We start from the raw sequence: 11,167 nt of genomic DNA, 5'->3' as shown, positions 1-11,167 counted from the left end.
CTTTCATGATATGAAGTACAAACAGGGGTGGACCTATGTTTTAAACTTTATAATTAACTAGTTTTATAAGTTTTCTCACATGGGTTTTTCATTTGCAGCTGTATTTATCAATCTTTAGCTGTAATCTTCAACTTTTGTTTGAAAAAAAGTTGGGATTTTTAGCCTTTTTCTTAAATTTTCTTATATGGGTTTTTTATTTTTAGCTATATACATCAATCTTTAGGTTTAACCTTGAACTTCTGTTGAAAAAAAAATTGAATCTTTATTAAAAAAATGGAGATTTTCAAGATTTTCTTGATTGGTTTACTCTGTGTTGGAACCAATGTTGTTGTTCTTGAAGATGATAAAAGAGCATTGTTGGATTTATTGAACAATCTTGCACACTCTCGCTCACTAAATTGGGATTCCGACTCAACTACAATGTGTAACAACTGGACTCGAGTCACGTGCAGTGAAGATGGGTCACGTGTCATTGGTCTCCGGCTTCCCGGAGTTGGTTTTCACAGTCATATTCCGGCAAACACCATTAGCAGACTCTCAGCTTTGCATATCTTGAGCCTCAGATCCAGTGGTATTTCTGGTCCTTTTCCTGTTAATTTTGTTAACCTCAAGAATTTATCTTTATTGTACCTTCAATTTAACCAGTTTTCTGGCCCACTGCCTCTTGATTTCTCTGTTTGGAAGAGTTTAACAATTGTTAATCTTCCAAACAATAAGTTTAATGGGTCAATTCCAAGCTCCATTTCAAGTTTGACCCATCTTTCTGCTTTGAATCTTGCTAATAACTCATTAAGTGGTCAGATTCGTGATTTGGGTATGCATGATCTTCAAGTTCTTGATCTTTCCAACAATCATCTCACTGGGTAGTCCCAATATCACTTCAAAAGGAATAAGGGAGATGGGATTTCGTCGAAGCTCGAAAAAGGCGGAATGTCGCCCGAAAAAGCGATTTCGAGAACGCAAGATGCGAATAACCGGTTGGTTTTCTTTGAGGGGTGTAATTATGCGTTTGATTTGGAAGACTTGTTGAGGGCTTCGGCTGAGGTTTTGGGTAAGGGTACTTTTGGGATGTCGTATAAGGCGATTCTTGAAGACGGGACGGTCTGTTGTGATGAAGAGGTTGAAAGATTTAAGTGTTGGGAAACGCGAGTTTGAGCAGCAGATGGGGATTGTTGGGAATATTAAGCACGAGAATGTGATCGAGTTGAGGGCGTATTACTACTCGAAAGACAAGAAGCTAACCGTTTGTGAGTATTACAGTCAAGGGAGCGTTGCCGCTATGTTACATGGTATGTTCTTAATCTTTTTAAATTATTTAACTCGTTTAAATACGTTCTTGTTTTAGTTAAGATATTATCACTTTTTAGTGCTTTAGGATAAAAACAATTAGATTTTGACAAATGCTTAAGGAGTTGTAACTTGTAGGCTTGTAATAATAGAACTTGTTGGACCGTTCTATGACCCGAAAAGTCAGTCGAAGTAGTTCATCTTCACATACGAAGGCGGAATCAACGTAAGTAAAGTAACAACAGCTAATCCTTTCAATTCCTTGTGTTTGTATTGCTTTCTGATAAAATTTTAGCAGAGTTTCGGCACCTCAGCACATACATACACCGTTACAAATGAAGAACCGCTCCACCCTATTTATAGTGATCATGGGTCGCTTATGTGACAGTCCAATAAGCGATCCAGCACCTTGTCACATAAGCGATCCTACCTAATGTCCTAAAAGCGGTTCCAGTCTAAACCTAATGACACAAAAGCGGTTCTCAATACAACACTGACAAATAAGCGGTCCTAAGTCTATTTTACTCAATATTTACACTTTGACCCCTTTAGACCAATCTTGACTTCAGACTTTCTTGTAGACGCAGTCAACAGACATTCCGTGCATCAACAGAACTGATTATCATAATTTAATCCTTTAACTCAAAAACCTTAAATGCTAATTAGAGTAGGGATCTTGTTGTTATTACTTTTAAGGTTAAATGACAAATAACTATCACAAGAATCCAAGTTAGGTAGTCTTGAAGGTTTATGGTTCATTTACTCACGCTAACTTCCGTTGTTTAGTGGGCCCGATCTTCATATCATTATAGATAAAGACCAGACCAGACCCACAAATCGAATTAGACTGAATTGGACCCGAACCATTTTATTGGAGGAGCCCTATCCCACATCGAAAGAATAAGACCTTCCGGTTGTATTATAGTGATCATGGGTCGCTTATGTGACAGTCCAATAAGCGATCCAGCACCTTGTCACATAAGCGATCCTACCTAATGTCCTAAAAGCGGTTCCAGTCTAAACCTAATGACACAAAAGCGGTTCTCAATACAACACTGACAAATAAGCGGTCCTAAGTCTATTTTACTCAATATTTACACTTTGACCCCTTTAGACCAATCTTGACTTCAGACTTTCTTGTAGACGCAGTCAACAGACATTCCGTGCATCAACAGACTCCCCCTTGGATGTTGACGTAGTCTTTTTAGCATCTTCAGATCCGTAGTCTTTAGTCTTTGACTTTTTACTAACTCTGTCTATCTTTAAGCATTCTTCACAGGTTCCCGGACTGATTTCTAGCTTTATCTACCAACTTCCCAATAGCTGTTGATCCAGACTCCCCCTCTCACTGACTCCCCCTCTCATTATGCTGGAATCTTGAGATATCTGGTTTAAGCTTTTGCAATTTGCCTCCGTTGGGAAATATCGTCCAAACCTGTTACTCAACCAATAATATTACAAACTATCTTTTCAAACAATAAACACTAATACAATCAGTTTTAGAAATCCACTCAAGTTTTCAAGTTCAAATTAATGACCCTGAATACTTGATTAATCTACCAAGTTCAACTTAATGACCCTGGTTGATCTTTTGACAAAACAAACTGATTTAGTGAAACAATTTTCCAATTTTCTGAAAAATAACAAGTATCAACTTAATGAACTTGTTTAAAACTTTGAAAACAAACATTTTCCAACAATGTAAGCTCTCCTCGATCTTCAGCTCAGAATCTCCTGCATCTGCTTCATTTTGCTAGAATCCGACAATCAATTTTCCACTCTGGTTTGTCTAAAATAAAGCAGAAATAAAATCTTTTTGGATTTTAGGATGATCTAATCTAAGAAATGAAATAACAGAAAACTTAAATTGCAGAAAACAAACTATTTACAAATATGTTTTTGGCGAGCGTGTCAGGGAATCATATCAGCTTTTCAGACCAATTACAAGTACCGTTAAGCTATATTACATACTCAGATTTAAACAATTCACCTCGATTGTCGATATACTGATCCATCTTAAATTTTCATACAAACTTCAATCTATTCAGGATACTGTTTAAGTGTTTTAAGAACATAGATCGATTCATGTGTCCCACCTCTTGAATATACTCCCGTATCCAGAATCCCAATATTCAGTCTTACAGGCAAAGATACTACAATGATGTCTGTACATAAATTAGGGTATGCGAGAACTGAGGGATCTCAGGTCAGAACTTCCGTTCAGCAGAGAGATATCAGCTTCGACTTTGCAATGTGTTCCCTTTAGAGAATCTTTTAGCTACAACAACTGATTATCAATTTTATTGTCTAATCAGCTGAGGGCTATAATGCTATGTTTCAAGCATTTTGGTGAAAGTATTAGCCAGGGACTAGGTCAGAACCACCGTTCAGCAGAAGTCCCGGAATAATACCCCAGACATCATAGAGTATAACCACCTAGTATATCAGAATACGAGACCTTTCAAACGAGATTTCAGGGGTTACCTATATATCCAAGTAGTGTTCCCCACGAATTTCACCAGTTTGAAATTTTAGGTTTATATCCCGAATATATCTACTAAATGTACAAAAACCTATCGACACATCATTAGTGAGACTGTTTAACTCATTTTATCTTTCCAAATCTTTAGTATACTGTAATTGTCTAACTGATGTACTATCATTTTCCCTATATACACAAGCTCTTTTTCAATTTTATCATGTTTTTGGGTTTTTGCATTTTTTTTTTACTGTTTTTGTATTTTTCTGAAAAAAAAATATGTACAACTTATCTATCTCCCCCTAAATACCAAAACACGTAAAAAATCGACAAACCATCGCAGATTGTTTCTCATCTTCATCCGCAACAGTACTCTCATCAACGCTCACAACCCCATCCGACACCGAAAGTTATATTAATTGCGGCCTCATTATCAACAAACAGAGGTGTGTTAAGAAACTGCAAACCGTAGTCGCGCATTTGTTGCTGTATCCACAGGATCTGAGAGCAGCAACTGCTAGCAGAAACATACTCTGCTTCACATGTAGATAGCGCCACAGATGTTTGTTTCTTACACTGCCAAGTAACCAATCTCGGACCAAAAAACTGGCATCCTGCAGTTGTTGATTTCGCATTAATTTTGCAGCATCCGAAATCTGAATCGGAAAACCCTTCGAGTGTAAAATCGCCTTTACGAGGATACCACAACCCCAATGTGGGTGTGCCTTTCAAATAACGTAAAATCCTTTTCACAATAATCATGTGCGATTCTCTCGGGTTAGACTGAAATCTTGCTGCGAGGCACGTTGGGTACATGATGTCAGGACGTGAAGCAGTTAGGTACATCAAAGAACCTATCATGGATCGATAAAGTGTCTCATCAACCCTGTCTCCGGTGAGATCTGGGTGAATACCATGATTTGTCGCAAGTGGGGTAGCAGCTGGAGTAGAACTTGACATTCCAAATTTCTCCAGAATATCATGCACGTACTTCGTTTGATGAATGAAAATACCTTCAGGAAGTTGTTCAACTTGTAATCCCAGAAAGAATTTCATCTCCCCCATTGAAGACATTTCAAATTTCTGCTTCATCACCTGTTCGAAATCTTTGCATAATTTCTCATTCGTTGACCCAAAAATAATATCGTCTACATAAATTTGTACTATCAGAAGATGACCATCAACGACTTTGGTGAAGAGAGTGGCATCCACTTTTCCACGTATGAACTGGTTAGCGAGTAGGTGTTGAGACAAAGTCTCATACCAGGCTCTCGGCGCCTAATGTAGACCGTACAACGCTTTGTCCAGCAGATAAACTTTGTTCTTGTGGATTGGGTCAGTAAAGCCCGGCGGCTGACCAACATAAACCTCCTCTTTGACCTTCCCATAAAGAAACGCTGATTTAACATCTAACTGAAATACTTTAAAATTCTTCCAAGACGCAAATGCTAGGAAAATTCTGATAGCCTCCAGTCGTGCGACAGGAGCATAGACTTCGGTAAAATCAATCCCCTCCTGTTGACTAAAGCCCTGAACAACGAGTCGAGCTTTGTTCCTTACAACCACTCCTCTGTCGTCCCTCTTACATTTGAAAACCCATTTTGTATTGATTTTTCTTTGACCATCCGGTAAATCAACCAACTTCCACACACCTAACTTCTCAAACTGACTTAATTCTTCTTGCATCGCTATGACCCAAGAGTCTTCAGTAAGCGCCTCTTTGTAAGTCCGCGGTTCGACCTGCGAGATAAAACAACTTAATGAAAATTCAGTTTGTAAAGGTGCTACTGTAGAATAAAAACATGTTAAGCCCTGGTCAATTTGACGTCTCGTCCGAACGCCTGATTGCAATTCTCCTATTATCAACTCCTCTGGATGATAAGAAAGAGTTCGCGGCATCACTTCGCTTGGAACTTCTACATTTCCCTCCAGATTAGTAACATTCTGCTCTGCATCTTGTTCACCAACTTGGTTTGTTTGACTTGACAACTGGATCTGCTCCCCCTCAAGATCTGAATCACCATGGTAAAAAACTGGCATGTTTTCAGCTTCTTGATCATCATTCACCTCCGACTGATTACCAGGAGCAACTTCATCATCATGTTCACCATCGTTACTAGGACCTGCTTCATCATCATTTGAAGTCTCCTGAGGTCTGCTAGAATACTCTGCTGGAAACTTGAGCGACGATTCATATTCTCGTAAAATATCCAGCTCATCAAAGAAATCTTCCTCTTCCTCTGATTCTTCTCTCATGTCAAACGATTCCCAAAGTTTGTCATAATTAAAACGCCATGAATCACCAGGATTCTGAGGCGGCATTGTATAACCCTGACATTCAACATTTGCTGCTTCAATAATACGCTTTTCGCTTGGAACAAAGACACGCCGTGTAGGACCTGAATATCCAACAAATATTCCTTCAAAGTTCTTCGGACTAAGCTTGCCATGTGACTCTATTACCGTACAGGGTGACCCAAACGGTTCTAGATATTTCAAATTCGGCTTGCGTTTATTGATTAGCTCAAAACACGTCTTGTTGAACTTCTTCACAGTAAGAACTCTGTTGAGAGTATAGCATGCAGCAGAAACAGCTTCGGCCCAGAAATTGATTGGTAATTTGGAATCTGCAAGCATCGTTCTGGCTGTCTCGATTAGCGTCCGGTTCTTGCGTTCTGCAACTCCATTTTGCTGAGGAGTATACGGAGCACTAAACTCATGCAGTATACCTCTTTCATCACAGTATTCCTCCATCTTACTGTTTTTGAACTCAGTACCATTGTCACTTCGAATTCTACAAATCGGTCTCTGGTACAGATTCTCAATTTTCTTAAACAAAACTACCAAGCTATCAAAGGTTTCGTCTTTCGTTTTCAAGAACATGACCCACGAAAATCTGGAGTAGTCATCAGTCACGACCAAACAGTAGGAATCTCCTGTTATACTCTTAACATTCACTGGACCGAACAAATCCATGTGAAGTCTTTCCAAAGGTCTCGAAACTGAATTGACTTGTTTTGTAGGGTGAGACTTTTTCTTCTGTTTGCCTCTGACACAGCTTATGCACTCCCCTTCCAGATGAAAACCTTTAATATTCACTCCGGTGACCAAGTCGTTATGCACTAAATGATTCATTTTCCTTAGATGAATATGCCCCATCTTTCTGTGCCATAACCTTGACTCCTTCTCCGTTGCTCTAGACACAAAACAATGAGCCTGACCCGTGGTTGTAGTAGCAACGCTCATGTCCAACACGTACAGATCATTGACTCTTGGTGCCCTCATGATGATCCACTCTTCAGGTATCACAAAACCCGGTTTCAAGATCAAACATTCTTTGTCGGTGAAATGAGTAGTATACATCCTGTCACAGATCTGGGAGATACTCAGCAGGTTGTTTTCCAGCTCAGCGATGTAGTTTACTCTCTCAAACGTGATAATGCCATTTGATAATGTTCCTTCACCTATGATCCTGCCTCCTTGATTACCCGCAAAACCCACATAACCACCATTAATGTCATTCACATCATATAGCAATGCGGTCTTCCCTGTCATATGCCTTGAAGCTCCACTATCCATTATCCACCTGGATACAAGTTTTGGAAGATCCTGCACATAACAAATCATCATTCAAACAACTTCAAGAAAGATGCCGATTCATGCTTCGCAAACCAGGAAGCTCCGGCAATTCAAACTGTTTAGTCAAACATGGTGTCCACCCAGGCCTCATCAGCCTTAGGTGCAACCTTGACTCTTGCAATTTGAATTTTGAAATTTTTAGCCTTTAGAGGCGGAAAATTTGCATCATAATCAACAATAATTGGCTCTTCAGCCTTGCTCTCCTCAGAATTTGAAACTTTCTTCTCAGCTTTAAGTTCAATTTTAGGTTTCCACACCTGTTGAGCTACTGCAACCCTCTTGTAAAATTTATCATTTTGATTTACCAGTTTCTTTACGGGTTCAGTTTTTGCTTTTACATTGTTGTTTTTAACGTTTTTCTTCTCAATCACTTTCTTCTCAACATACATCGGTGTTTTACCCTTCACATCAACTTTCTTTTGTTGAACCTTCACAGCTTCAGTCTTAGGCTTCACATATGTACACTTTCGTGCAATATGACCAACCTGTTCACATCTAAAACACGTACGAGTATCAGCTACCCTACTCGTGCCTTCAGACTGAGCCTGTGAAGCTCTCTTCTCAAAAAATTCTTTGTTTGATTTTATAAAAATTTCTTTTTCTTCATCAGCAAGTGAACTTGAACTATGCACAAACTTTTTCTTTTCGACATACCTCTTGTTTGAAACATTTCTTTTATGAAATGGTTTACCCCCCTGATAACCACCCGACCAATTGTTTCTGTTGTTATTGTAAAAACGTGGTGGATAAACAGCTTTCTTGTTGTAAACCCTCTCTTTCTTTCGACTCAGATTATTCACTGCTGACAACTCGACTTCAACCAGTTTGAAAACATTTGTCAATTTGTTCAGATTAACATTCTCTAATGGAAACTCAGAATCCGAAAACAACTTATCCGATCCCGACATCTTGTACATGACAAGATCAGATTCATCATATAAGTTGTTTTTGGACTTTTGCTTCGGAATGTATTTATCTAGAAAACACCCATCCTCCTCAGAAGTGTCACAATCCGGCTTAAGCACTTTGTCTATCACACTTTTCACCACATCATTTTGGACACCCTCTTCATTGGAAGACGTGAACGTGACATCAATGTTCTCAGGTAGTGAAACATCACTTTCTTCCTCAATTTCCACCAAACTAGACTGCTTTTTCGTGTAGTTGTCTAAAATTGGCGGTGGAACTTTGTGAAACCCAACACCCGTTCCATCAAAAAACACATCCTCTCCAGCTTTGTTTTTCCCTATAGGTTTGGGAACAATGTGCTGCAAAACAAAGCTAGCTGAGCTGTAGCTGTTCAACTTCAACTGAATTCTTTCATTCTCAATTTCAAATTCTTTAACCTTAAGTTTTAAATTTGCAATCTCATCCAGTTGTTCATTAATTGTTTTTTCTTTTGATTGCAACACAGCTCTTAGATGTACGTTTTCTGTGAATGTTTTTCCGTTTCGATCATCACTGTCTTTCACAACACTTTTAAGTTTCTCAAATTTTTCGAAGATCTGACGGTTTTCCAGAATTAACTTTTCATTTTCAGTTGTAATTTTGTCACATTTAGTGGTTAACTCATTAAACCGTTCAGTTGAAACTTTTAACTCTGTGTCACGATCGAGAATCTGATTTTCAAAAGTTTTAACTTTTGATTTCAGATTTTTTAATTTCTCATCATTCAAATACGTGACTGTACTACAAAAATTGCATTGTTTGTTGCAATTTTTGCAGTCAACATTTCCATCGACCTTTTTACCTGACCTGGATGTTGACACACTTTGACTGACCTTCTCTTTTGACTCAGAATCAGAAATAGAATCTACCTCAAGTGCTTTTGCAGCTAGCACTTGGTCAGCCATTTTCTCTGAATTCTCAGTTGTCAACTTCCGAGTCACATCGATCAACTCTGTATCAACCATCTTTGATCTCTCAGTCTCTGCGTTTTCTTTCTTCTCTCTCTCTTCTTTTTCCTTTCTCTCTTTTTCTTTCTCCTCCTCGATCATCTTCGAAGTTGGTGTTCCCCACCACTTATGCTGCCAATATTCATCCTCTTCTTTGTATTCTGCAATGATGGCTTCAATATCTAAAGTTTTGTCATCAATTGCGGAATTTCCATATCGATCCAAGTAGCACTCTCTATCCGGATCCCATCGATTAGCTCTTCTTGCTTCCAAGTATATACCAGAAAGTCTGATAATTTTTGTTTCAGCAGTCATCGTCCTATACTTGTACTTCTCTTCCTCAGTACGAGTATCCTTCCATGGAATTGGTTCATCATGACATGCCATGAAGGCATAACCTACAGCATCCTCTTCCGGCAAAACCTCTTTGCTCCAATCATATCCCTCGTCATCATAAATCACTGCCAAAGCCCTTGACTTTTCTCTTTGCTCCTCAGCCTGCTTTAGTCTGGGCGGCTCCGATTTATTCTGATGGTAGATTGCCTTCTTGTAATAATCATCACGAAATGGATTCTCAGATTCATCAACGTATGCATTCCGACATTCTCTCTTGAAATGGCCCTTTTGTTTGCATTTAAAACACGTTACTTTTGACTTATCGAACCCAAGCTTTGTTGACGGACCACCAATTGATTTCCTCCCGGTAATTTCCATAAAACGTTGTGCACGTCGAACAGCACTTGCCATTGCCCAACGAATGTCAATAAGCTCCATTTCCTCAGGATCTATCTGATCGTAGTCTTCTTTGGTCAGATTTGTATTTCCAATCTTCCCGGCTATCAAACCTTCATAAGACTCCAAAACAGACGCTAGAAACACCATCTGTTGCTTGGCCGATTCTTCGTCAAAGTTCTGTGCATTCTTCAAATCGATTGCAATGCTGCACGAAAATTTCGCATCAGAACGATTTGTAGAAGACGTAGATCCACTGTGATACCCACTGTGACTTTTACTGCTTGAACTGCTTTGACTTTCTCTGTTTGCTGAAGAGACATTCTCAGCTGAATATGCAGTTTTTGGAGAGGTGACTGTTGGCAACATGTTTTTAGGATAATAAAGACCCAGATTTTGCTGATATGTTGAGTTATTAACTTTGTATGTTTTCTTCAACTCTAACTCATGACTCTCAAGCTTTTCAATCACCAAATTTGGAGTCAATGCGGCAGGAGCAATTGTATTTTTCAGCATCAAAACATAGTATCTCCAATCCATATCATCAGGTAATGAATCAAAGAGTTTATCAACTATATCTTCATCTGAAATAGGAATTCCATGTCTGACTAACTCCAATTTCAAGTGACCAAATCTTTCGATCATTTTGCAAACTGACTCATTCTTTAAACATCCAAATAGATCAAATTCCTTCTTCAGAAGCTTTTTCTTGTTTTTCACAATCTCTTCATTTCCTATACACTTCTTTCTAAGCTTATCCCACAAATCTTGTGCGTTTTTGTAATCTATCAATGAAATTATATCTTCACGAACAGATTGGAACAGCAAAGCAACACACTTTTGCTCAGCTACAAAATTATCAATTTCTTCTTGAGATCTCAAAGCTTCGCCTTTTTCTTTTCCATTTGCATAGCCATTTTTCATACTTTTCCAGCTCGGAAATGCAAAAGCCATCAACCAGTCTTCAAACTTGGTAGCCCACCTGCTATAATCCTCTATAGCCATAAGCTTTGGGGGTTTGTTGAAAGTTCCGAAGGCGCTCTCGGACTCCCAAGCTTCTTTCTTCCTTTCCTTAGGCGGACTTTTATCTTTGTTGCTTGACGATGTATCATTGTTGTCCGTACTTCCCGAAAAA

At 38.8% G+C, this 11,167-nt stretch overlaps 1 pseudogene; it reads left to right on the top strand.

The window, feature by feature from the left end:
- The first annotated feature begins 273 nt into the window (after positions 1-273).
- LOC110884116 lies at positions 274-1,380 on the top strand (annotated as a pseudogene).
- The last annotated feature ends 9,787 nt before the right edge of the window (positions 1,381-11,167 follow it).

This window comes from Helianthus annuus, chromosome 10, assembly GCF_002127325.2.
Source record: "Helianthus annuus cultivar XRQ/B chromosome 10, HanXRQr2.0-SUNRISE, whole genome shotgun sequence".
Classification (NCBI taxonomy): Eukaryota; Viridiplantae; Streptophyta; class Magnoliopsida; order Asterales; family Asteraceae; genus Helianthus; species Helianthus annuus.
This window is presented reverse-complemented; position numbering and strand designations above follow the sequence as displayed.